This window comes from Taudactylus pleione, unplaced genomic scaffold, assembly GCF_031769625.1.
Source record: "Taudactylus pleione unplaced genomic scaffold, aTauple2 ptg000535l, whole genome shotgun sequence".
Lineage (NCBI taxonomy): Eukaryota > Metazoa > Chordata > Amphibia > Anura > Myobatrachidae > Taudactylus > Taudactylus pleione.
Window position 1 is genome coordinate 6,082,796 of NW_028284937.1, and position 25,080 is coordinate 6,107,875.

The window sequence follows — 25,080 nt, forward strand, 5'->3', positions numbered from 1 at the left end:
GTAGTCTATACTTATCTTAGGGACGATCGGGATTTTCACCCATGTCGGGCAGCCGCTGTCGGGATTCCAACCGCCGGAATCATACCGATTCCAAAGGGGTTATGCTTCGTATATAAATGTGGCCCTTTATTCTGTTTATAAAATACCATGGGCCTCCTTTTTATTAACGAGTTTTATCATACACAACTAGTGATAAAACTCGTTGAGTATGGTAAATGGTGCTCCAGCCAATCAGCTCCCAACTGTCATCTGTTTGAAAAATAACAGATGACAGTTGGGAGCTGATTGGCTGGAGCACCATAAATTTTATGACTCGTGAATAATAAAACTCGTTGATAAATAAGGCCCTATATGTTTATGTAGTAACTGCCAACATGTTTCCTCTACCCAGGTGCAATAAAATCTCTTTATAGGGAGATAGTATAATGATAAAGGCCCAGATTTATCAACGAGTGATATTCTTGTTATCACTCATTACAAGTCTTAAGGTGCATATCCACTACATGAGTAATGAACGACTGTACGATTACGACATCGTTATCGTACAATCGTTCATTATACTGTGCAATGCCCACCCTGAACGATATGTCGTTCAGTGCAGGCACCCTCCCTCATCCCCAACATGCACAACCTGTGAATATCGTCAGGTTGGGCAGTATGTTCAGGCGATGACCGATGCCGAAAACAACCAGCGGGCAATGTCGTAATCGTTCAATTGTCCATTTATATCGTGTAGTGGATATGCGCCTTTTAAATGGTGCTCCAACTAATCCGCTCATAACTGTCATTCTGCAAACACATGGCCGTTCGGAAATGATTGGTTGGAGCATCATTTAAGATTTGTAATGAGTGATAACTAGAATATCGCTCATTGATAAATCTGGGTCATAAAGAGACAAAGCAAAGCATCTCTAATTGTGGGGAACTATTCATTTAGGCCCTGATTCAGTGCCGGACGCTCTGACCAGAGCGCTCGCTCTGAATCAGGGCCCTCCTCCATTAATATGGAGCGTCCTCCTGGACGCTCGTATAGCTGTGGGTCACCACCCACAGCATATACGAGCATGCAAAAAGATGGTCGCGATGGTCTTGACCATCGGAACTGCGAGTGAAAGCCTGCGGTTGGGTTTCTCAACCGCAAGGCCAGGAGTGATTTTGGCTCTATCAGAGCCAAAATCACTCCCACTGACATCACTAGTGTTGTCAGTGGGGCCGGCTTCAGACGGTAGGCGTTCACTTGGGAACGCCTCCGTCTGGCAGGCACGCCCCTGGCACGCCCACCAAAGGGGGCGTGCTGTCAGTCACCATCGACAGCACGCCCCCTTTGATGAGACACTCCGAGCGAAGGAAAGTCCTTCGCTCGCCGGGTCTCGCGCATGAGCACGACGGAGCTCCCTCCGTCGTGCGCATGCGCAGTGGGGAACATCGACCCACTTGCGAGCGTACTGCCGCTCGCGAGTGGGTCTGAATGACCCCCTTAGTCTGCAAAATCCTATGGGCATGACAATTGCCCTCTTAGAAATGCAGTATTATGTACATAAAGCCCCATTGAGTCTTGGTAACAAAGCATGCACAGTGTGGAAACAAACAAGATTCTCTTCACCATCAGGATTTGTAGTTCCCGGCCTCCATTAGAGTTAGTACAACGTTGTCCAGTACCATTCTAGATATTCATTCACCCTTTGGGCCTTACATATCTTCCCGTAAGGCAGAGGTTCCCAAACACTGTCCTCATGGCAACCTAAAGGTGCGTACACACGGTATGATATCTATGAACAATGTAAACAATAACGTTATCGTTCAATGATATATCGTTAATTTTTATGCAGCGAAGACCAACCTCTGCCCTAAGGAGACCAATGATATTCTGTGGTTTAATAATTCCGATGCTGATCTGTTGTGTTTAATTTAACCCATTCCTTATTTGAGCCTTATAAAGAAAGTCCCCCTTTAAGTGAGGGTTAAATAGGGCTCTTATAAGCCACATCTCCAATATAAAGTAAATCCTTGTTGTGTAGCACCGTGTTTGCAGTGTAAATGTTTTGCACAGCACTGAAATAACGAGCTAGCTTGTGGTTTTGAAATCCGTCCTGTTACTGCCTCTCTTTCCCCTGTACACATTTGCCATGTCAGCCGTAGAGCCCCCTGCCTTGGTGTTCAACAGCCTCTGCCTCTCTCCTGATCCCGAAACATTTCCCAGAACTGAAGCTCTCCTGTAACCTGTAACTGCTGATTGTGAACTCCAGATAAATAGCTCTGTTTAACAACTAAAAAAAAAAAAGAGGAAAAGCAGCCAAAGGCAAGAATGGATGGAAACCCTTAACCCATTAAGCATTGCTGAATTTGACATGTTGTATTTTAACCCATTGGCGGTATTTATACTGCCTTTGCATGCACAGTAAATTCTATCTAGTTGATGTGATGTAAGCACTTCCCAAACGCAATGAAGGAGGGCTAGTGTAAGCAGAGTGCTGTTTAACGAGCCTGTTGTAAAAGAAGCATGCAATTACTGTTTTACTGCTGTCTAGTAGTAGGACAGATGTAATGAAAGTCACCTGTCTTCCCGGTAGACATTCTGTAAAGATAATGAAGCATTTGTAAAATAGACTTTAAACTGGGGGTGGGGTGCTGTACTGCTAAATAGGCTAAACCTAGGTTTAGAGAGGAACAGCATGAACTAGCATGCTTTGCCAGTTATAACCGCAGTCCTCTCTCATCTGAGCAATCTGGAATTTGTAGTATTAAAAGCTGAACTTGTTAAAATGTCTGTTCCTTGCCATGCTACACAATAGCATATTCCTGCTTGCAGCCCTTCAGGGTACGGTTTTCATTGGATTAAGCTCTTAACTATTTTATTTACAGGTTCCTCAGCTTTAGAGGGAACATTAGCCATGGTGTGCAAGAGTAACCCTATCTATCTAAGATGGACATAAACTAGGAAATATCTTCGGGCAAGGTCTAACTGCTAAGGATTTTGGGGCCATACGGCCTCCGATGATTAAGTATCCAACTCGCAGCGGGGGGAAACGTGACACCTGAGCCATTCATCATAGCTCCGGTGCTGGGAAAGCTGCTCCAAAAAGCAGCTGTCCCCTTGGTTAGTATCGCAGCTACAGAAGTAACTGCGTTCCTTACCTCCTCCCCGTCATCCCGGCTACGCATGATTGACCCGAGGTCACGCATGCGCACAGCCGCCGGGGAGGTAGTGAGGAGGCGGCGGAGGGATCCTCTCAGACATCCCCAGAACTGCTTCCCATAGGGAGGAGTGGGGATCCGAGAACAAGTGCCGTCTGAAGATGGTGCATGTTCTCTGAAGCAAACTGAGAGTTTTTGGAGTTTGCTGAATATCGGGGTTCCTTTTTCGAACCCCTGATGATGAATGGCCTGGTAACTAAAATATGCGGAAACTAGCTCTAGTTAGACTCTCGCAGTCTTGTCGTTTTCATCTTAACAATATTTCCAAGATTAGACCTTTTCTCACCCAGGATGCCACTAAAACCCTCATACACTAATTGGTCATCTCCAGATTGGACTACTGTAACCTCATCCTATCTGGCCTCCCCAACTCCCTTCTGTCCACCCTCCAATCTGTCCTCAATGCTGCTGCTCGGCTCATCTTCCTCTCCAAACGCTCTGCATCGGTGTCCCCTCTCCTACACGCTCTACATTGGCTCCCCTTCCCTTTCAGAACCCAATACAAGGTCCTCACACTCACTTACAAAGCCCTCACCTATTTCACTCCCATTTACATCTCTGACCTCATCTCCCTTCACTCTCCTGTCCGCCCTCTTCGTTCAACAAATGCACGCCGCCTCTCATGCCCATTGATTACTTCCTCTCACTCCCGCCTACAAGATTTTGCCCGCACTGCTCCCCAGTTTTGGAACGCTCTCCCTCTTCCCATCAGACTCTCCACCTCTCTACAATCCTTCAAAAGGGCTCTCAAGACCCACTACATCAAAGCCTTCCAGCTCTCATCTTAACTTGCTACTACATACTCCTTCCTCCCTGCCTATCACATCTGTGTCACACCTGTTTGTCTGCCTCTCCCCTTTAGAATGTAAGCTCTTATGAGCAGGACCCTCTGCCCTCTTGTGCTTCTCCTCTACTTTCATCTACTTCTTACTCTCCACTAGGGCACCAAAGACTTGACTGCTTTGCTCTGTTGCTTATCTGGGTGTTATGGTCACTAATGTAGCAATGTATATTATCCATGTTCCTTGTCCTGTATTGTACTGTAAGTAAGTCACTGGTAAACTTATTTGTTTATGTACTTTGTAAGGTGCTGCGGAACACTTGTGGCGCCATATAAATAAATGATAATAATAATAATGGTTACCGGGCCATTTAGTTTTGATGAATAGGCCCCCTAGTGAGTAAGAATAAGGGACCTATTTATCATTGGCGGCATTGGGGCTTGGTAAACTATCATTTGTTATCAATGCATTTCATGGCGATAAGACATTTTTTTGTGTGCTTAAGTATCAAAATTCTCATTGCTGCAAATACGGTCAGGACACTCATATAGGTAGCAGGGTGGAAAAAGTCAAGGTTAGGTTCCGTAAGTAATAATAAGGGGAGGAAAAGCACATGGGGGAAGAGGGCCCTGCTCGTGAGAGCTTACATTCTAAAGGGTAGAGTTAGACATGCCTATCAAAAGCTGCCAAACGGCCCAGGTACTGATTGGGGGTGTGGTCTAATAGCGTGAGGCGTGGCCTCACCCCCTTAGGGGGAAAATACTATTTGCACACTGGGGAGGAGGGCACTGTGAGCCCCTCAGCCCAGCGCACACTCAGGGGGGGTGCGATGAGTGTGATTGCTCCCCCCCCACAGGCAGAGGAGAGGAGACTGTTGCTGCTGCTGACAGATAAGAGGGAAGGGGGGCATCAGACCCAGGCCCCCGACGGGCCCTTCCACCAAGTATGGGCCCGGGTAATTAGTATCTGCTCCCCCCTTGTCTCTGCGCCCCTGGAGGTACAAAGATAGGGGTGACACAGATGTGGTAGATAGTGAGCATATAAGAGCTCATTCCGGTTTGGGGCCCAACTTGGGTCGATTTACTAAGCATTGGATGGAGATAAAGTGGACAAAGATAAAGTACCAGCCAATCAGCTCCTAACTGCCATGTTACAGGCTGTGTTTGAGAAATGACAGGAGCTGGTGGTTGGTACTTTATCTCTGTTCACTTTAGCTCCATTCAAGGCTTAGTAAATAGACTCCTTAGTCACCTCCAGTGGTGGCTCCAGGGTTGGGGCTGCAGCGCAGTCCAAAATTCAAATAGGGGAGCCGCACCAACTGCCAGTGAGTCCCAGCCATCTATGTTTGGCAGTGTGTGAAATGACAGTTGGTGTGGCTCCCCTATTTGAATTTTGGACTGCGCTGCATCCCCACCTCTGGAGCCGCAACTGGTCACTACGCAATTGCAAGTATCGGCTTCTCGGGAGGGATGCAAAGAACCTGTCCAGCTAAATAATAGTAATAAGGTTGTATATAGGCTACAAAGTTTTTGCATGTTCATAATCCTAAAAAAAGCTTCTTTGATATCTCCTGCAGTCAGTCTTTGACAAATTTCCCTGCTGCTTGGGGCCAAGTTGGAAAATTTGTAATGTGGCTGGAAGATGACTGTACCAACAGACCGATAGGTGGTAATCTGACTGAATGATAATGATCCCATCAATATTGGTGATAGTCCTTTCACGGGGATGTAGTTAAGTTACCGGCAGTCACAATCCCGATGTCAGAATCCGGGCTAGGAATATATGACAGGCATCGTAATCCCAACGCCGGATTCCAGGACTGAACGAAGTAAGTCCGGGTGCCCGTCTTCTTAGACGCGCGGGGGTTAGGCACCCCCCCTTGGAGGGTTAGGTTTGGGGAGGGGGGGGGTTAGGTTAGGCAACCCTGGGGGGAGGTTAGGGTTAGGCACTAGTGGGGGAGATTAGGGTTATGCAACCCTAAATGAGGGTTAGGGGGGGAGAGGGGAGGGTTAGCGTTACTTACCTCCGCTGTCTGGATTTCCTCCTTTCGGCCTCATGTTGTCGGGATTGGCTTTACAATCCCATTCCTTTTCAGGCACCTCTCAAGCTCCAATATCTGCCAGTTGCCCAATATGTACTATTACAAGTTCCTGTATGCCTGTACTGTGAGTTGTTGATCTACAGTACATCAGCTGGAGAACTACCTCTGTGCTAGTTTGTGTTTTTATGTACCTGCAGATCTTTTTGCATTTTTCTGCAAAACAAGTGTTTCTTTTTTTATGGCCATAAAATGATCCGAAGTTGCCCTTTCATAATCAGCTGTGGGATTATTTAATTTATTTTTAGTCATTTTACAAATCGGTTTTGAGAACAGTGGAAATAAAAAAAAAAAAAAAAAAAACCTATGCAGATTTTCCTTAAATTACAGGTTAAGTGTGCGGACGGGATTCGTAGGGACAGAGCTTTATTGCAAGCTCTGTCCCTGCAGGGGATTTTTGATTTCATGTGATATTACCTAAATTCGTAATGCGAATTTAGGCCCTCATTCAGAGCCGCACGTTAACAACAGTACGCTCGTTCCGAGCGATGTTTGCACATCTGCGCATGCGTACGCTTTTTAGTACGCATGCGCGAACCAGTCAGTGCGGCCGAAAATCCTTTGTACGCTATATAGCGAGTGCCGGCTATTTTGAGTGACAGAATGAGGCGTATGTGGGTGGTAACAGGGGAAGGTGCTTGAAAATGGGGAGTGGAGATCCGAACGCAGGCGTGCTTAAAGGTCAAAACGGGCGTTTTAAGGGAGTGTATATTTAAAACAGCAGCGTCATTGACCACGTCACTGGGTTATTTTATAGGCCGAACTGCACGCAAATTTGTGGTAGCAAACACCAACCACAAGAATAGCGAGCAGTTCATACGCTGGTCGATGTACTCGATTAATCTAATAAATAGCGGACATGACGTAGGATGCGTGCGGCCAGGGGGCGTTTTTAACAAATAAACGAGCGTATGTTTTGCTCGCTCGTTCAGACTTAGAGGCGTGAACAGACTGCAATGTGCGTACGGATCATTTGAATAGCCACCCCTTGTTTTTAAACGAACGACCGCAAATAGCGTACGGCTCTGAATGAGGGCCTTAGTCAGAAATCTCACACTACAACCGCATTTTAAATGCAGATTGTAGTAAATAGGGCCAAAGTCCTCCCAGACCACTGGGAAATGTAGGACACATACCCAGAACACACATCTCTTTCCAACAGGATGGAGCTCTGTTGACTCGATTAGTTTCTTCAGGCCCTGTTCATAGACATGCTATGAGTGTTACTTGTTTCTTTATTTATTTATTACCAGTTATTTATATAGCGCACACATATTCCACAGCGCTTTACAGAGAATAGTTGGCCATTCACATCAGTCCCTGCCCCAGTGGAGCTTACAATCTTTGTTCCCTAGCACATGCTGACACACACACATACACACTAGGGTTAATTTTATGTTTTGGAGCCTATTAACCTACCAGTATATTTTTGGAGTGTGGGAGGAAACCGGAGTACCCGGAGGAAACCCACGCAAGCACATACAAACTCCACACAGTTAGGGCTGTGGTGGGAAACGAACCCACGACCTCAGTGCTGTGAGGCAGTAACGCTAACCATTACACCGTCTGTGCTGTTCTTTGTGCCATACCTTTCCCAAAATCAAGACACTGGGCAGTAGGAGGCAGGGCAATGATGACATATGTTACATCAACATGTTCTCTCCACCAGGTGTCCAGAAATTAGCCAGGTTTGCTTATTGCTGACATAGCAGGGGTAAAAATGATCCTTGCCCTATATTGAAACCATCCATTGTATGGCTGATGTGCAATGCAGATACTAACAGTCCCACTTTGAACAACTTCTAGGTCACAATGTACTCTATCTGAAGTTGCTGCAGGACATTTATGACTCAGATTCAGATGAGATGCACAATCACAAGACAAGAGGGTGATCAAACTCCAGGCTAGGGTCAAAGGCATAGTTCACTCAAGGTTAAGAACAGACCAGATTGACAAATAGGGCCTTATTCAGTCACACGTAAACTCAATGCCTTTTTTTGTCCTCAACTTGCACATTTTTTTTACCGCTCATCTTTTTGCACTGCACATCCATTAAAGCTGCTGGAACACTATTTTGAAAGTCACAAATAAAGACGACTTCAATCTCCGTTAGTAAAGGGGAAGCGTGAACATAAAAAGTCCTGTTTGCTTCCTCGTCACTTTGTATTTCAAATGCTCCAAACCTTGTGGGTACTTATAATCTGCATTGTCTGGCCATTAACTTAATATGTTTCCATTGGGTACTGCGATGTTTAGGTTTTTCAGCACTCAGTGAAAGCACGCTTCCAGCCACATCTATCCCAGGTACATACACAGAAGAGAGCTATAGAGGAAGTAGCAACTTTTTTTTTTATTTTAACCTATAGGGTTCTATTTATCAATATTTTTACTAAAAAAATTTGAATAATGTTTTTTTTACACCCTTTTCACATTATTTTAGTATCACATAAATGTATTAAAGGGCAATTGGAGTAGTTTCTGTGAAAAACTACTCAAATCCCTTCAATTCACATATTTTTAGTAAGCGTATCGCATTTCCCTTACTTGTAATGGGAAATGCGATCTCCCCAGGTTCCCCGAAACCCTGAGGAGGGAAGGGGGTGGGGAGCGGGTACTAATTGCCCGGGCCCGAGCTTGTTGGAGGGGCCCGGGTCAGACGCTGCCCATTCTCTCTCTTATCTGTCAGCAGCCCAGCACAGGTTGCTGTGTGCTGGGCTGCAATGGGATAGTCTCCTCTCTATTGCCTCTGGGGGAGGGGGTTGATCACGTCCTCCCCTGGATTTGCACCAGGCTAAGGGGCTTACAGTGCCCCCCTCCCCAGGGTACAGTGCCACGCAAAGTGTTTTTTTCCCTAAGGGGGAGTGGTCATGCCTTAGACAATTAGACCATGCCCCCCTATAGTAAAGGGGCCCGGGCCAGTTCTCTGTGGTTCTGCCGAAACCTCCTGCTCTGCTCTGACGGGCAGACCCGGGAGCTGGCCCATGTGTTCAGCTTTGTGGTCTAAACAAACCACACGTTAATCACTTGAAAAAAAAATAGTTAAAATAACCAAACACACTCCTGCATCCAGGGACCGGTGAGTGGTGCTGTGGTGAGGTCCTCTGTGCTTACAGTCAGCTGGTCTCCTGGCTCCTGCACTGTGACCCCGGTCAGATGCACTATGCCGGCATCTCAATTTGCAGGAGCCTGGAGACCAGCTGACAGGAGCCCCAGAGAGAGGACCTCACCGCAGCAGCTATCACCTAATTAAGTGTAAGCAGAACAGGGGGGATTGCGCGTGGGGGGGTGATCGCGAGGGGTTGTTCCGGCAGCGCATGCGTGGCCACCTTCTCACTGTATTTTTTTGAAAAATACAGCAACAAGTGATTTTGATACATTCCTGTGATATATCCTAAATTTTCGATGCAAATTTAGGCGAAAACATCACACTACAACCGCATTTGAAATGTGGATTGTAGTAAATACGGGCCATAATGTGCAAAGAATATTACCAAGCATGACTTGCGTAGGCTCCTTGACTCTAAAGTAGCCTAAAGGTGCCCATATACCGTGCGATAAAGCAACCGATCCGATGGATTGGTATGATATCGCTGCTCTATCGTACAGTGTATGGGCATGATATTGGACAGAGCGCGCACCCATGGGGTCGTACATCGCACCTCTAGTTGATCTGGGGATGCGATGTGCAATCCCATGCAGCGCCATGTAGGTGGGGACGCGTATCGGGTGGTCGGCCACCCGATCGCACAGTGTGTGGGGACCGCCTGATATGTCAGATGTCGGATCCCCCATCGCGACGCACGGTGCATATCGCACCTTGTATGGGTGGCTTAAGACCATGGGCCTTATTCAGATGTGGACACAGTGGATATGTTGGATACATTGGAGCAATTTTTCGCTACTGCACATGTGCAGTGATAGGTCGGAGACAGCGGTCGCACCGAGAAATCCCCAGATGGACGAAAGGCGTAGGGGTTGACCTTCTCACTTACAGCCACATTTGTGAGTTGGACTATTTACGCTGCTACCAATGCTATCCCTACACGGACTATACTGAAATTTACAGATAATCACCTTGTTTTTTATTCTTTGTGCATTATAATGCTTTTCTTGTTTGCTGTGTTATTGCAATATATATTGCACTTTGGAGAATTTCTTTTATCTAAGCCTATACATGTGCATGTGAAGATGAGCCTTAAAGAATTACCATTTGGTATGGACACTTGTCTCCTATAAAGAGACAGAACACTTTATTTTTGGCATTTTACCCCACGCCCTTCCCCACCATCTTTGATCTTATTACGCTACTGTGAGTTTTTTTTTTTTCATATTAATTAATATACCGGAACCGTGATGACATCATACATGTTCAAGTGAGACACGTGCCAGACAGACCATTGAAGGTTATTTAATCCAGGAATTCCTTGACTGATACGCATCACTATTTTTTTCTTTTTGGTACGAGCAATATCCTATACATACTGTTACCACATTTAAGCTCTTAAATATTACACTATTAAGTGCAAGTCTTTTTACCATTTTAGATTTTCCTAACTGATCTACCTAATCAGTATATTGAAAGAGATCAGCAGCCACCGAAACACCTATAGGGGAAGTGTGCTAAAGAGAGAGAACTTTCATCTGTTTCATCAAACTTTATAAAAACTATTGCTATGTAATGTTCTAATGTTTGATCCTTTTTGTATTCTATACTATTGATTATTGTATCTAAAGGTATCAGAGGTCACTACCATCAGGGAATACCGTTTCCGTTGCCATGAAGGGGTGTACTTGGTATGCAACAATGTTTAGGTAGGTTGTAGGTGTGAAAATAACAACATCTTCATGAATGCCAGGACCCAAGGTTCCCCAGGACCAGAGCATTGCTCAGAGCATCACACTGTCTCTGCAGGCTTGCCTTCTTCCCGTAGTGTATCCTGGTGCCATCTCTTCCCCAGGTAAATGACGTACATGTTCCCAGTCGTCCAAATGATGTAAAAGAAAATATGGTTCATCATACTAGGCCACCTTCTTCCATTGCTTCCAGCTCTGTCGCTGACATGCCCATTGTGGGAGCTTTTGGTGGTGGACAGGGGTCAGCATGGAAACCGGTCTTTGGCTATGCAGCCCCATACACAGCAAACTGCGATGTACTGTGTGTTCTGACACCTTTCGATCATAGTGCTTAGGGTATCCCATTTCTCCACTTCCCTCTTTCTATGACCTTGCTATCATAGCCAGCAATTTGTGCTACGGTAGGGTAGATCTTCTGTGGGATAGGACCAGATGGGCTAGCCTTCGCTCCCCAATGCGCATCAATGAGTCTTAAGTGACCATGATCCTAACACCGGTTGTCCTTCCTTGGACCACTTTTGGTAGGCACTAACCACTGCATACAGGGAACAAAAACATTAACCCTAGTGTGTATGTGTATGTACATGTGGAAGGGATTTATCTGAGGGCTGATTGAAAAGTAATGAGACTGATTTTCTTATTCAGAATCAGATGACTCTGCAGGACCTGATCATTTTCCTTTTTCAAAATAGCATCCTTCACATTCAATACATTTTTTGCAGCATTTCAACAATGATTCAAAGACGTGCAGTAGACAGTTTTGTGACATCATTTTTAATGTTGCAGCTGTGGCATTTTTCACTTCATCATCTGTTGAGAACTTCTTTCTGTGCAGTTGTTTTTCTAGGGTTGGGAATGCCCTGAAATCACAGGGTGCTACAGTAAGTACTGGCTATATGGAGGGTGTACCAGTGCTGTCCCACTAATTACAGTCAGTGCTGCCAGCATCAACATGTGGTCAGGGGTGTAGCGAGGGTGGTTCCAGTGGAGCATGAGCTCTGGGCACCAGAATAGACAGAGGGTGTCATTCAGGGTTCCGGAATTCATGGGGCGCTATACAGTATGATGGCCGCCTGTTAGTTCTATCTCGGTTTGTTTGCTCTACATCAAGGGTTCCCAAACAACGCTCCTCAAGGCACACTAACAGTCCAGGTTTTAAGGATAGCCATAGTTGAGCACAGGTGACTTAATTAGTACCTTAGTTATTTTGATTTAACCATCTGTGCTTAAGCATGGATATCACTAAAACCAGGACTGTTAGTGTGCCTTGAGGACCGAGGTTGGAAATCACTGCTCTACATCCTAAATAAGTTACAGATCTGAGATCCGTTTCTACATTACATGCTCCCTCAAACAGCCCAGATTACCTCCCCTCTGGCCCTCTCTCCTCTGTGATCATCTTCTGTTACCTCCCCTTTCCTGTCAGATTGATTACATTCACTTCCCACCTCTAATTCCCTCCCCTCTACCCTGTGATTGGCTCTTTGCCCAGTCCACTCCTTTCTTATTGGCTTTTGTCACCTCCTCACCCCTCTCCTCTTTGATCCCCTCTCCTCATTCTGTGCTTCAATTGACTAGATAAGTAATGAGATATTCCCAGGCTTGATCACAAAGTGTTATTTGAAAGTCTTTTAAAAAATATTAGGAGACCTGAAATAATAATAATGGTGGTAGACATAATATGATTAGTAGTATTCACATTAATATAGGTGTAATGTATATTTGTGAAGTAGGAGCATAGCTGAGAACGGAGCTTCCCATAGGTGTTCCCACTCCAGTGATAGCTGCTTGGGCAGTAATTGCAGTAATAAGCTGTGCACCCTGTGGAATCTCACTCTTGCACATGTATTCTGTCAGTTTAAGTTAAATGACTCAGAATATATAATACAATTCCCTCTATTGACTAATAACAATGACTCAAAGGAGATAAAAGTCAGATCCTAGGTGCTATACATAAATAAAGCAGTGTCAAAGGAGCTACCCCTTAATGTCAGATCACCAAAGCATTCTATTCCCCCAATGGGACCTCAATGCCCAGCGTGATACTGCCACTGTTTGCTGTTTTTCTCTTCACTTCAGTATTCCCCTGCAGGCTGGCCATACCCCACTGGCACAGTTCAGTACAGGGAGGGGGAGGGCGCTATGACATGCACTTTCTCTGGGCACCATGGTTCCACGCTAATCCTCTGAATGTGGTCAGGCATTGTCCTGGAGCAAAAACCACTGTTTCTTCAGCAAGTGTGATCTGGTCTTCCTCATGGCTCCACGCAAATGGGTTTTCAGGACATTTGCATAGTAGTCAGCATTAATTGACTGTCCATGGGGAAACCAGTGCTGTAGGATCATACCTTGAGTATCAAAGAACAGTAGAAGCATGACTTTACACGTCATAAGGAATAACACGCCATTTTCTGGGTGGAGGCGAATTTGCGTGTTTCCATACCCTGGATTGTTTGGATTCCAGATCATAATGACGAATCCATGATTTGTCACATGTCATAATCGATGTCAGGAAATCGGGTATCCTCTCCGACATTCAAACTGTGGCCCTGATTCAGACCCACTCGCGAGCGGCTGTCCGCTCGCAAGTGGGTCGATGGTCTGCACTGCGCATGCGCACGACGGAGGGAGCTCCGTCGTGCGCATGCGCGAGACGCGACGAGCGAAGGACTTTCCTTCGCTCGTAGTGTCTGATCAAAGGGGGCGTGCTGTCGATGTTGATTGACAGCACGCCCCCTTTGGTGGGCGTGCCGGGGGCGTGCCTGCCAGACGGAGGCATTCCCAAGGGAACGCAACCCGTCAGAAGCCGGCCCCACTGACATCACTAGTGATGTCAGTGGGAGTGATTTTGGCTCTGATAGAGCCAAAATCACTCCTGGCCTTGCGGTTGAGAAACTCAACCGCAGGCTTCTGCTCGCAGTGGCGATGGTCGCGATGGTCAAGACCATTGCGACCATCATCCTGCACGCTCGTATATGCTGTGGGTGGTGACCCACAGCTATACGAGCGTCCAGGAGGACGCTCCATATTTATGGAGGTGGGCCCTGATTCAGAGCGAGCGCTCTGGTCAGAGCGTCCGGCTCTGAATCAGGGCCTGTGTTCTTGCACGATTCAACTTGTCGTTGCATCTGCTCTTCTGTGAGATTTCTGGGTACCCACCTGGCACACACGCGATGCATTCTCAGTTCCTTTGTTACAATATGCTGAACCTGTTCGAATGAGATGCCAAGTGAACCCGAAAGTTTGCATCAAGCTAACCTTTTGTCATTTTGCAACATCTCCGCAGCTTTGGCAATGTTGACATCTGTAACCGTGGTGGATGGTCTCCCAGAACAGGCTTCGTAAGTCACTCATGTATTATCCTCTTTGAAGTGCTTCCACCACCAAAATAATGCAGCACGGCTAATTGTTTCTCCACCGTATGCTTGCCGTAACATTTCATGAGTTTCATTTCTGCTTTTTCCAAGTTTAACACAAAATTCAATCACATCTCTGAAGTAATCTCACAGACACGTCTTCCTCATCCGCCATCATGAAATGTACGAATCTCTTCCACTCGTTGTGACCAAAGAAAGTAGACTATGGCAGTCCAACCTCAGGTTCAAACACATCGATATGTTTCACAATAACCAGTACAGAGTTGCCACGTCCTGTGGGACAGAAAAACAGAGGCAGTCTCATTACTTTATTATTATCATTTATTTATATGGTGCCACAAATGTTCCGCAGCGCCTTACCAAGTACATAAACAAGTTGTAGACAAGCGACTTACAGAACAATACACTACAGGACCAGGACATGGATAATATATATTGCTACATTAGCGACCATAACACCCAGATAAGCAACAGAGCATAAGCAACCAAGTGTTAGGTGCCCTAGTGGTGAGTAAGAAGTAGATGAAACTAAAGTAAGGAGAAGCACAAGAGTGTAGAGGGCCCTGCTCGTAAGAGCTTACTTTACTTTTCAATCAGCCCTCGTAGAGTGTAAGCTCCACTGGGGCAGAGACTGTTGTGAATGGCCAAATATTCTCTGTAAAACATTGCTGAATATGTGTGCGCCATATAAATGACTGGTAGTAATAATAATAGTGTGTGTGTGTGTGTGGCGGGGGGGGGGGGGGCGGTTGCATTTGCCTCTGCTTTCTGGAGCAATTCAGTCTCTTTGATAAAGCCTCTGTTTGAGGTGAAGTTGGTCTGAGGATATATCAGTCTGATACATTTCACTGTTTGCAAGTCTCTGCATCATGCTCAAAAAAATCCCGGCGACCACCTTATTACCACCTGCACTGCCATCAGCGCACGCTCCAGGACTTTTATGTGAGCTCACAATGGGATTTTCAGCTTTGTTCAGTGGCACAACCACGTAGTGTACTTGGGCCTGATTTCGAGGTTTACGCTAATGCAATCACAACTGCGATCATGGAAGCATATCTTGCAGCCACGCAGCCTCTAAGTCAGGTCTGACCTGTCTCAGACACTGCATCTCTCCTGACACGCTGAGAACCCACATGGTGCAAAGGCGAACGCAATGGCTAATCTATGCACGCCCATGTAACGACGTTTAAATGATCAGATGCCTGCGTTTTTGTTTTTTTAAACCACGCCTCTGTTACCTGCCACAAGCTCTGACTACACTCACACAGAGGATGAGTGACAGGTAATCACAGTGCAATCTCTGCACGTGCAAAATGTGGTTTTCACGCACGCGCAATGGCTAACAATTGCTCAGTCTCCGTAAATATCGGCATTGCGTAATATCTGAATCAGACCCTTTGCTTGAAGCTGCGCTGCTTATGGACCCTCACTAAGGAACACTTGCCTTTGTGTCGGACTGACTCTGGTAAATCGGATTCCTCAGTTTTAACTTATTTGGATCATTCACAATAACGTGCAGCATTAGGACATCAGTAAGCCCATTCAGTCTGTACTTTGTTTGGGCTGTAATAATTATGGACAAAGGCGGAGCTTACAGTGCATTCAATTGTTATTTTTTAAACAGCAGTTTTTCAGGAGATTTATTGTTTGATTTATTTACATTTTATTATCTAAACCTATCTTTTAAGTACACTTACAGTATGTTTTGTATTGTGTGATCATTTCTTGGTTATTAATTTATTCACATGTGTCTTGATATAATTTTCTGCAAAACCAACACTATTTGATTTGTAACAAGCTCAGTGCCTCACATTGATTTTTGATTGTTCACTTGAATCACTTCCAATATTGGAAATGTGTTTAGTGAGTGTCCAGTGACTCACAGTACAGAAGGCTGCTGCAGCAGAATAAGAAATAAACATTTTTCCATGTAAAAGGAACCATTTCCTAGAGCCTGATAATTCTGGTGTTTTAGGGTGGGATGTACTAAACGCGAAAATAAGGTAAAACCCCCGAAAATTTCGTTTTCCGGTGTTTTATCGCATACCCCAAATGTACTAACTAAGCAGCAGAATGAGATGCATTTTGGTTCTCCATCCCGGTGGGTAACTCCATCTTCAGGTGGAATTACCCAATAGGACCGCTGCTTTTTGGGATGTCTCCCCTGAGAAGGATCCAATCGGATCCGTCCCATCACCCCCTGCGGCCCGCGTCCTTCTGTGCATGTGCAGAAGGACACCAAAGGGAAATCTGGCTGCTAAACCCAGATCACAAAGGACTGCTCTTATCGGGAGAGCTGTCCTTTACGATCTTCTAGGTAATCAACCACGGTTTGCACCCGATGAGAGGAAAAGGTACCGCATCGTGGATGCTATGCTTAGTACATCCCGCCCTTATACTCAAGTGTGTCTAATGTAGGAAGCAGGCTAATTGTGTAAAGCCGGGTACACACTGAAGGGATGTCAGGACGATATGTCCTTTTATAACAACATATCGCCTACATCGCTCAGTGTGTACGCATGATTGTGCGCTCCCATGGTTACTAGCGACGGTCGCCAGGTTTGATGTGCTGCACATCAAACCTAGCGATATCGCTAGCGACCAGTGCATTGTTAATGAATGATGTAACTGTGATCGTTACGTCGTTCATTAAAGTCGTCCAGTATGGATGCACAATCACTGTTTGATGGGCATTCGTTCCGATGTTGAAACGAATGCCAGTTGCCCAATGTGTACCCAGCTTAAAGTTTTTAAGTGAGAGAGGCCTGAGGCAAGCAGAAGAGTCCTGGGGCGGAATGCACCAATGTGTGAAATGCTGTCAAACCCACGATAATTGAATTTTCGGGGGTTTGACCACATTTCTCATACGCATGGATGCGGTGGGCAACTCCATGTTTAGATGGAATTTCCCAACAGAAGTCCATGGGCTTCTATTCATGGCACTCCCTGCGGCGCATGCGTCCTTCTGCGCATGCACCGTAGGATGCCAGATAGACTTCTAGGTCATAAACCCAGAAGTCCCTCTATTACATTTTCCTTCATGCATGCCGGCGTAATTAACGCTGACATGCATGCGATGAGTGACGGAAAGCAAATTGTGATGCATCTCACTAGTGTGAGAATCAGCATAACAATGTGAAAAGGTCAACTGCACTAGGGTTGGCCATCGACCATTGATGGTCTTAGATGATGCTATAATATCGATGTATGTATGAGCCAGATAGTGAATCAAAGCTATGTTTTGTGCATGGGCAAAAACAAACCATCCATGGCTTAAAACAATCGTCAAAGCCATCAATGGTCAACACTAAACTGCACACAGGGATTTGTGTATTGCTGTCCCTATGAAGAGGGGGAACAAAGAAAGGCAGAACTCTGAATAAGGGAGTCTCTGTGCAGTGCTGATCATGAGAAGTATATGGAGCAAAGTTGGACAGATCTTACTCCCTCGTGGAGGAAATAGTAAAGAGGCAAATTGCATGAAGGCTTATGTGAGGGTCTTTCCTGCCGAGTAGGGGAGAGCGAGACTGTAGAGAGAAATATATGTGACCTCAGGCACAAGTGTCACCATAAGGTTTGCCATCTGTGTTGTAAGACTGTGCAGGAGGAGAGAAGATGTGCATATTATTGTATTTGTAATCCAAGTACTGTGCAGGAGAGGAGAGGGAACATTATCATTTTGAAACCAAGTAATGAACTTCTGGAGTTGTGTAAATACAGAGAATATAGGTTGGTATAGTAATGGTCTGGCACCAAATATATTCCTCTCTACTGTCCAGCACTGCACCATTTAGCAACCACACTTGCGTCCACACCTGTAAAAGACTCACCGTAAAACCTGTGTGCATGGGGGACCCACGGCCACTTATTGCCATCACTCACAAGCTAACCAGGGCAGAGGAAGGTGTCGGCGAAGAGGAGCACTGCCTACTCATGCACCTCATGCCTCAGTTGTCGTTCCCCCGACGCTTCCAAATGCATGGGGACGTCAGTCAGATCTTCAGATTGAGCAGCATGTATGGCAGATCTGAAGACGACTCCGCGGGAGCGTGCATAGGGCCTGATTCAGAGCCGGACGCTATTTGCAGACGGTCGTTCTGAAAAAGGGGCCGGATATTTAAATTAAGTGCTCGCTCTTTGCGGTCTGTTGACGCCTCTATGTCTGAACGAGCGAACTAAACATGCACTCGCTATTTTGAAAAAAACGCCCCCCTGGCCGCTTGCATCATACGTCAACTCCGCTATTTATTTGATTAATCGAGTACATCAAACGGCGTATGAACTGCTCGCTATTCTTGTGGTAGCATTTTCATACCGCAATCATGCGAGCAGTTCAGACTAAAAGACAACCAAGTGACGTGGTCGATGACGCTGCTTTGCTAATTATGCACACCCTTAAAACGCCCGTTTTGACCGTTTGGCACGCCTGCGTTCGGATCTCCACTCCCCGTTTTCAAGCACCTTTCCCTGTTACCACCCACAAACGCCTCATTCTGTCACTCAAATTAGCAGGCATTCGCTATTTTGCGAGCACATGATTTCCGACTGCACTGACTGGTTGGCGCATGCGCATTACAACCCATACGCATGCGCAGATGTGTAGTGTTCCTTCTAGCTCCGGCGGGAGGCAGGGCGCCGGAGCTAGAGAGGGTATGCCCGCGCGCGCGTCCGAGAAGGGGGCGTGGTCATCGGAAAAGGGGGCGTGTCTATAAGACGCGTCCCCTTTTCGTCACTCTTGGGGGCGTGCCCGGCACTTACGGACACGCCGGGCAGCCCCCAAGCCCTGCAGACAGGGAGAATAGATGCCGGGCGCATGCGCACGGCGTCTATTCTCCGGTGGTGACCGGGTCACCGCATGTTTCTCCACCCGCGGGACACTGCGTCCCGCGGGTGAGAACGGCTCCCGCAGGCTGTGAGGGCAGGGCGCTTTTTGCCCTCCTCCTGGAGGGCAGGGTGCTTTTTGCCCTCCAGAAGGAGGCAGGGCGCCGCGCCCCGCTAAAACAGCCTAGCGGGAACGCTAGATGTGTGAACATCGCTCGGAACGAACGAGTGGCCGCTTACGAGCGGCTCTGAATCAGGCCCATAGTGCGTACACACTGGGCGATTTGAACGATTTGTCATTCTGATCCATTGGAAATCTGCAAATGGTTTAAAAAATGTTTAGTGTGTACCCAGCAGTTTCCTATACAAAGATAACTGAATAAACAAGTGCAAGTAATGATTTAAAGGTATGGCTGGAAAATGCAGGACACCCCAATGGAAGTCATTTGAAAGTGGAAACCTACTTGAACTCTGTTTTGCTTTTCTAGCAGGAGAACATATACAGCCACTTCTTTCCAGGTTATCATTCCTGCATGAACTTTTCATAACGTGCAGCTGAGGGGATTTCAGTGTTGGCGGGCACTCATTAAAGTGTTAGTAGCTATTAATCAGACAGAATATACAGTCACACTGTGAAGTTACAGTCAGTATTAGAACAAATGAATAATGCACAAAGGCAATCCGTCAGAGCACAAGTGGACAATAAACATGAATCAATGAAAAGGCTTTTTTTTTCCATGTCGCTGATAGCATTAATATCTGGCATTTCTTCTCTTCCTGCTGTAAAATCTACTGGGTAGCTCAGGTATTTAAAAATGTAGATGATTGTTACATGATAATTGAAGAGCATTTCCCAGTAAGATGGTAACAAATCAGAATAAAGATAAGTAATGCTACTTTCTGGGAATAAGCATCTTGAACTGCTTTTATGATGCAATACATCATATAATGTCTGACTTAAGGCTCAAATGAGTTGTCTCTTATTCAATTACAGAATTCATGCAATATCAGATTGACTTATTCATTCCTTTTGTAAGTGCTTCAAGATCTATTCGTTATTGCTTGGGGACATTCACTGGCTTGTCTAGATGCTTTGTGGTACAGCTTAGTCCGATTGCGTCTTAGTGATAGGATAGTAACTCGTCAATCTGTGGTTGCATTTGCCCTGCATCCCAAACCAGATTACCCATAGTGTGGTTCCCCAATATAAATACTTCAGGACATACTCAAGTGGGCATCTTTTTCTTCTCTGGTGTTGCCCCACACCCCGGTTGATTTTCATGAGATCATACAGTGTTGACAACCCCTTAAAAGTTTACAAAATAACATTATACATAGTGTGGCAAGATCAGGTTAAGGATGCTGTTTCCTGGAGTAGACTGGTGCACTTTCACAGAGCAGCCAATTAGTAGCACACCAGCCCAGGGTCTATCCACAGCTAGTTTTACTTTGCAGGATAAAGATAAATAAAACATAAAAGAAAGCTTAGCCTGTCCGGCTCTAACTAAAATTATTTCCTATCTAAGAGTGAAGGGACCTAACGTCCCTCTCACAAAACAATAGTATTAGCATAGTACTTAAACAGCCAGTAATTACAGTGTCTCTCAACAGGGCTGCTACCTGTTACCCAGGTAGTGAGAAAGTGAGACTAGCAACTGACACACTTATAAGGATGGCCATCAACCATCGATTCAAAATCATTAATGGTTTATGGTCTATGTCGAATGCTTTTACCATCAATGGTAAAGAGCCAATGGCTCTTAGCCATCGATGGATGCGTTTGAGCCAGTGTTTTCTTTTTTTTTTGGACGGGACACAGCTTAGCCCCGCCCCTGGTGCCAGCTAAGCCACGCCTCTGCTTTTGCTGTGCCTGCACCCGCCGTTCCCCCAGCAGCGGTGGGCCGTGGCCATCACCACAGATGGTTTTTGTGCCATGGACACCTCACTGATGGGCATCCTTACACGCTTGTATATCAGTCTCTCAGGTGCTCTGATAATCAGTGTTGCAAAATAGCTTCTAAGCTGCGTCCCGTGCACCAGTCTACCCCAGGAAACGGCATCCTTAACCTGAACTTGCCACCAGACAAAAGCCAAGATCCTAAGGCACACATACTTCCCATTTACAACTTTTATATCACTATAGATCTAATAAATATGTATGAAAAAATCAGGTTCCATTTCTGATATTCACAATTTAAATTGTTTACCTACTTAAGATCATTTTCATGCAAACATGTATTAGATCCTTACAAGTCCTATAGCTCATATATTAGGCATTGGTTTGTTTGTACAAGAATTAAAGAAAAGCAAGATGACATTTAAGGTTTTGTTTTATGACAAACAGGTCAAAAAGATATTAACAGCATCTTGCTATAGAGTATTACAGAGACAAGTAAAGTCATCTGCAACATTCCACTGTTCTTGGGGTTTTTCAAACTGTATACAGTAACTAGGCATTATAAAGAAAAACATAAGATACAGGGGGTCATTCAGAGTCGGTCACAAGCGCTGAGCGCTCGCAACCGACTCGATGTTGCCCCACTGGGCATGCGCACGACAGAGCCGGCTCCGTCGTGTGCATGCGCGAGACCCGGCTAGCGACAGACGCTCCATCGCTAGGGGTCTCGCAGCAGACGAGGCGAGCTATCGATGGTGAGTGACAGCTCGCCCCGTTTGGGAGGCAGGCAGGGGGTGTGCCTGCCCAAACGGAGGCGTTCCCGCCGGAATGCTTGCCGTTTGGGGGCGGCCCCACTGACATCATTGCTGATGTCAGTGGGGAGCTTCCTGCTCGATCAGAGCAGGAAGCTCCCTGGGGCTTATGAGTCCCCAGACCCAACCATAGGGTCTGGTCGTAAGCCCCGATGGTCGCGATGGTCTTGACCATCGCGACCATCACCCATGTCGGTCGCTAGAGCTGTGCACAGCTTAGCGATCGACAAGGAGGCAGTCGTTCAGGATGCAAGCGGTCGCCCTGATTCAGTGCGACCGCTTGCAACTAACGACCACCTCTGAATGAGGTCCACAGTTCCAGGTTAGTGCCCCTATAAAAGGTGATAGACTACAACTGATAGCAGGCTCTCCACACATCGATAAATAAATGAGAGATCATCAAAGAATATATGGCCGCTCTAGGCATCTTCCCGTATGGAGATAAAACGCCAATAAAATAACTTATGCATATGTAATTAATAGCTCTAAGTAATAAAATATGTTAGTGCATGCTTATCACTGTTCTTTATCATGCAGCCTTTAGTATCAGGGAAAGTAGCCGCAGTTCAGGATTAGTAAAAGCAGTCATTGGCCACGATTCAATTCAGCGCGATGCTGAATAGTCCCACGGGGAGGCTCCTGGAGCTATTCAATTCAGCACGCTGTTAAGTCGGAGAATGCCGGTTCTTGCGACTTAACCTGGGTGTTTAGTTGCGAGGACCGGCATTCTCCGACTAAAGTGACAGCCGCGCTAAGCCGTCAAACAGCCGCGCATACGGCACTTTTGTCAGATCTCTCTTCGCACCCCCAAGAGGGTGCAAGAAGAAATCCTTTAGTCGGGCAAAACATCTCGCTGAATTGAATAGCTCCGGGAGCTCCCTCCCGGGGCTATTCATCATCGCTTTGATTTGAATCGCGGCCAGCGATTTTCATGCTGCTACCAATAAAGCGGGTGCTTAGCAGGTTAAGAACTTATGAAAGACAGCCCCTTTCTGTATGTTTAAGCCATATATTTATACTGTCCATTCGCAACTAGATGTGGAGTGCATTGTTTGATGTTGGAGAGAAAGTAGAGGAAGGGGACACCCAGGGACAGTGGGTAAAAGCGGCCAGCAAAATTCATTATTTTGAAAGTCCACTGTGCAATACATTTACCCCCTGGTCAGATCCTATACTTATAATAAAATACAATTTTTGTTCTTCAGCTGAGAAGCACATTTGTTAGTGCACTTTAAACAAAGAAGAGGGTTTAAAACAGAGATGTGCACAGACCCCCGTGTTTTGGTTTTGGTTCTAAATCATCATCATGTTTTAGTTTTGGCAAAACTACTCTCAAATGTTTTGGTTCGGTTTTGTATCTCTTTAAAAATTGATAAAATCAGACATATTTTTGTTAAGTTCATTTGAAGTCAATTTTGACCCCCTCACAGCACCTGGAATCACGAGGGAGGGACTTATATTCAGTACAAAACACGCAAGATCCAGTTTTTAAATCTGAAATCCGAATTGCCGGAAGACTAGTCAAGACTCAAAGGGATTCCGATTTGGGCTCGATCCGACTCAGAACCCCTAAGTTCAGGTGTGTTCAGTTTTCTCAAAAACTGCTCATTTTTTCTTCAAACACAGAAAAGGACTACATGTAATATAGATATTGCCAATGTCCAAAGGACTACATGTAATAAAGACTGTCCTGATGTCCTCTCACTGGCATGATCCTTTACAGCATAATTTAATGAAAGTTGCGGTTCTAAAGTGATAGGAGGCTGGATATTGTAGACGAAATAAAGTTGTGGGGTGTCTATCAATTTGGAATGACTACAATCAAGTTATTTATGTATGCACTAGGGGTGTGCATCGGCCACTTTTCGTGTTTTGGTTTTGGATCTGGATCTTTCTTCGTGTTTTTGATCTGGATTGGTTTTGCCAAAACCACCCTTCCGTGTTTTGGGTTCTGGGTTTTGTGTTTTGGATCTGTATTTTTTTGAAAAAAAGCATAAAAACAGCTACAATCACAGAATTTGTGGGTTTTTCTGCTCCTATGCTATTATTAACCTCAATAACCTTCATTTACACTCATTTCCAGTCTATTCTGAACACCTCACAATATTGTTTTTATGGCCAAAAGGTTGCACCGAGGTAGCTGGATGACTATGCTAAGCGACACGAGTGGGCGGCACAAACACGTGACACTGCAGTGGCAGACAGGATGGCAGTTTGAAAAACTAGGCCCCAAACAGTACATACTGCAAAGAAAAAAAAGAGGCGCAAAATGGAATTGTCCTTGGGCCCTCCCACCCACCCTTATGTTGTATAAATAGGACATGCACACTTTAACAAACCAATCATTTCAGCGCCAGGGTCTGCCACATGACTGTGGCTGAAATGATTGGTTCGTTTGGGCCCCCGCAAAACAAGCTGGCAATGAATGCGTCCCTGCACAAACTGGCTCTACGGAGGCAAGATGTCGTCCTCATCCTCCTCATCCACCGATTCCTTGGATAAGACAGGAAAAAGGGATTTAGGTGTCCCTGGACTGCTTACGGTCTTACCCAAAGTTTCTGAACTTGACAGTAACTAGGTGGTTAACGTCCCTACCCCTACTTATTTCACCTTTACATATGGTACATATGGCAAGACAGTTGTTGTCCGGATTTGGATAGAAATATTGCCAGACCAAAGAGGTGGAATGTTTGGTCTTCTGCCCAGGCATGACCGTGATGGGCTTTTTCATCCCACAGACAACAACTGTCTCCCTCGGAGCCTGATTTAAACAAACCACATCACCATCAGAATCCTCCTCGCCAACTTCCTCCTCAGCGCCAGCTACACCAGTATCCTCATCCTGTTGTACTTCAACAGTGACATCTTCAATTTGCATATCAGCAAGTGGACTGTGGGTGCTCCTTTCAGCACTTCCAGGGGGCATGCAAATGGTGGAAAGAGCCACTTCTTCCCGTCCAGTGCTGGGAAGGTCAGGCATTGCAACCGCCACCACACTTGGACTCTCCTTGGGTATTTGTGATATCTTCTTAGAACGCACAGTTCTTCGCTGTGCTTTTGCCAGCTTAACTCGTTTGATTTTTTTAGCGGGAGGAGGGCTTCCATCGTCATGTGAATCTGAACCACTAGTCATGAACATAGGGAAAGACCTTAGCCGTTCCTTGCCACTCCGTGTCGTAAATGGTATATTGGCAAGTTTACTTTTCTCTTCAGATGATTTAAATGTTTTTTTTAAGGTCATTTT

General features: G+C 45.7%; 1 protein-coding gene and 1 long non-coding RNA gene across 2 annotated transcripts in view; one reads left to right on the forward strand and one right to left on the reverse strand.

Moving 5' to 3' along the window:
* Positions 1 to 25,080, forward strand: part of LOC148501071 (suppressor of cytokine signaling 3-like) — a 48,131-nt gene that overhangs the window by 16,204 nt on the left and 6,847 nt on the right. The window lies entirely within an intron of this gene.
* Positions 14,563 to 25,080, reverse strand: part of LOC148501072 (uncharacterized) — a 29,969-nt gene continuing 19,451 nt past the window's right edge. The window contains exon 3 of the long non-coding RNA XR_015870088.1: positions 14,563 to 14,579. This is a non-coding gene — a long non-coding RNA (uncharacterized LOC148501072). The remainder of the gene's footprint in view (positions 14,580 to 25,080) is intronic.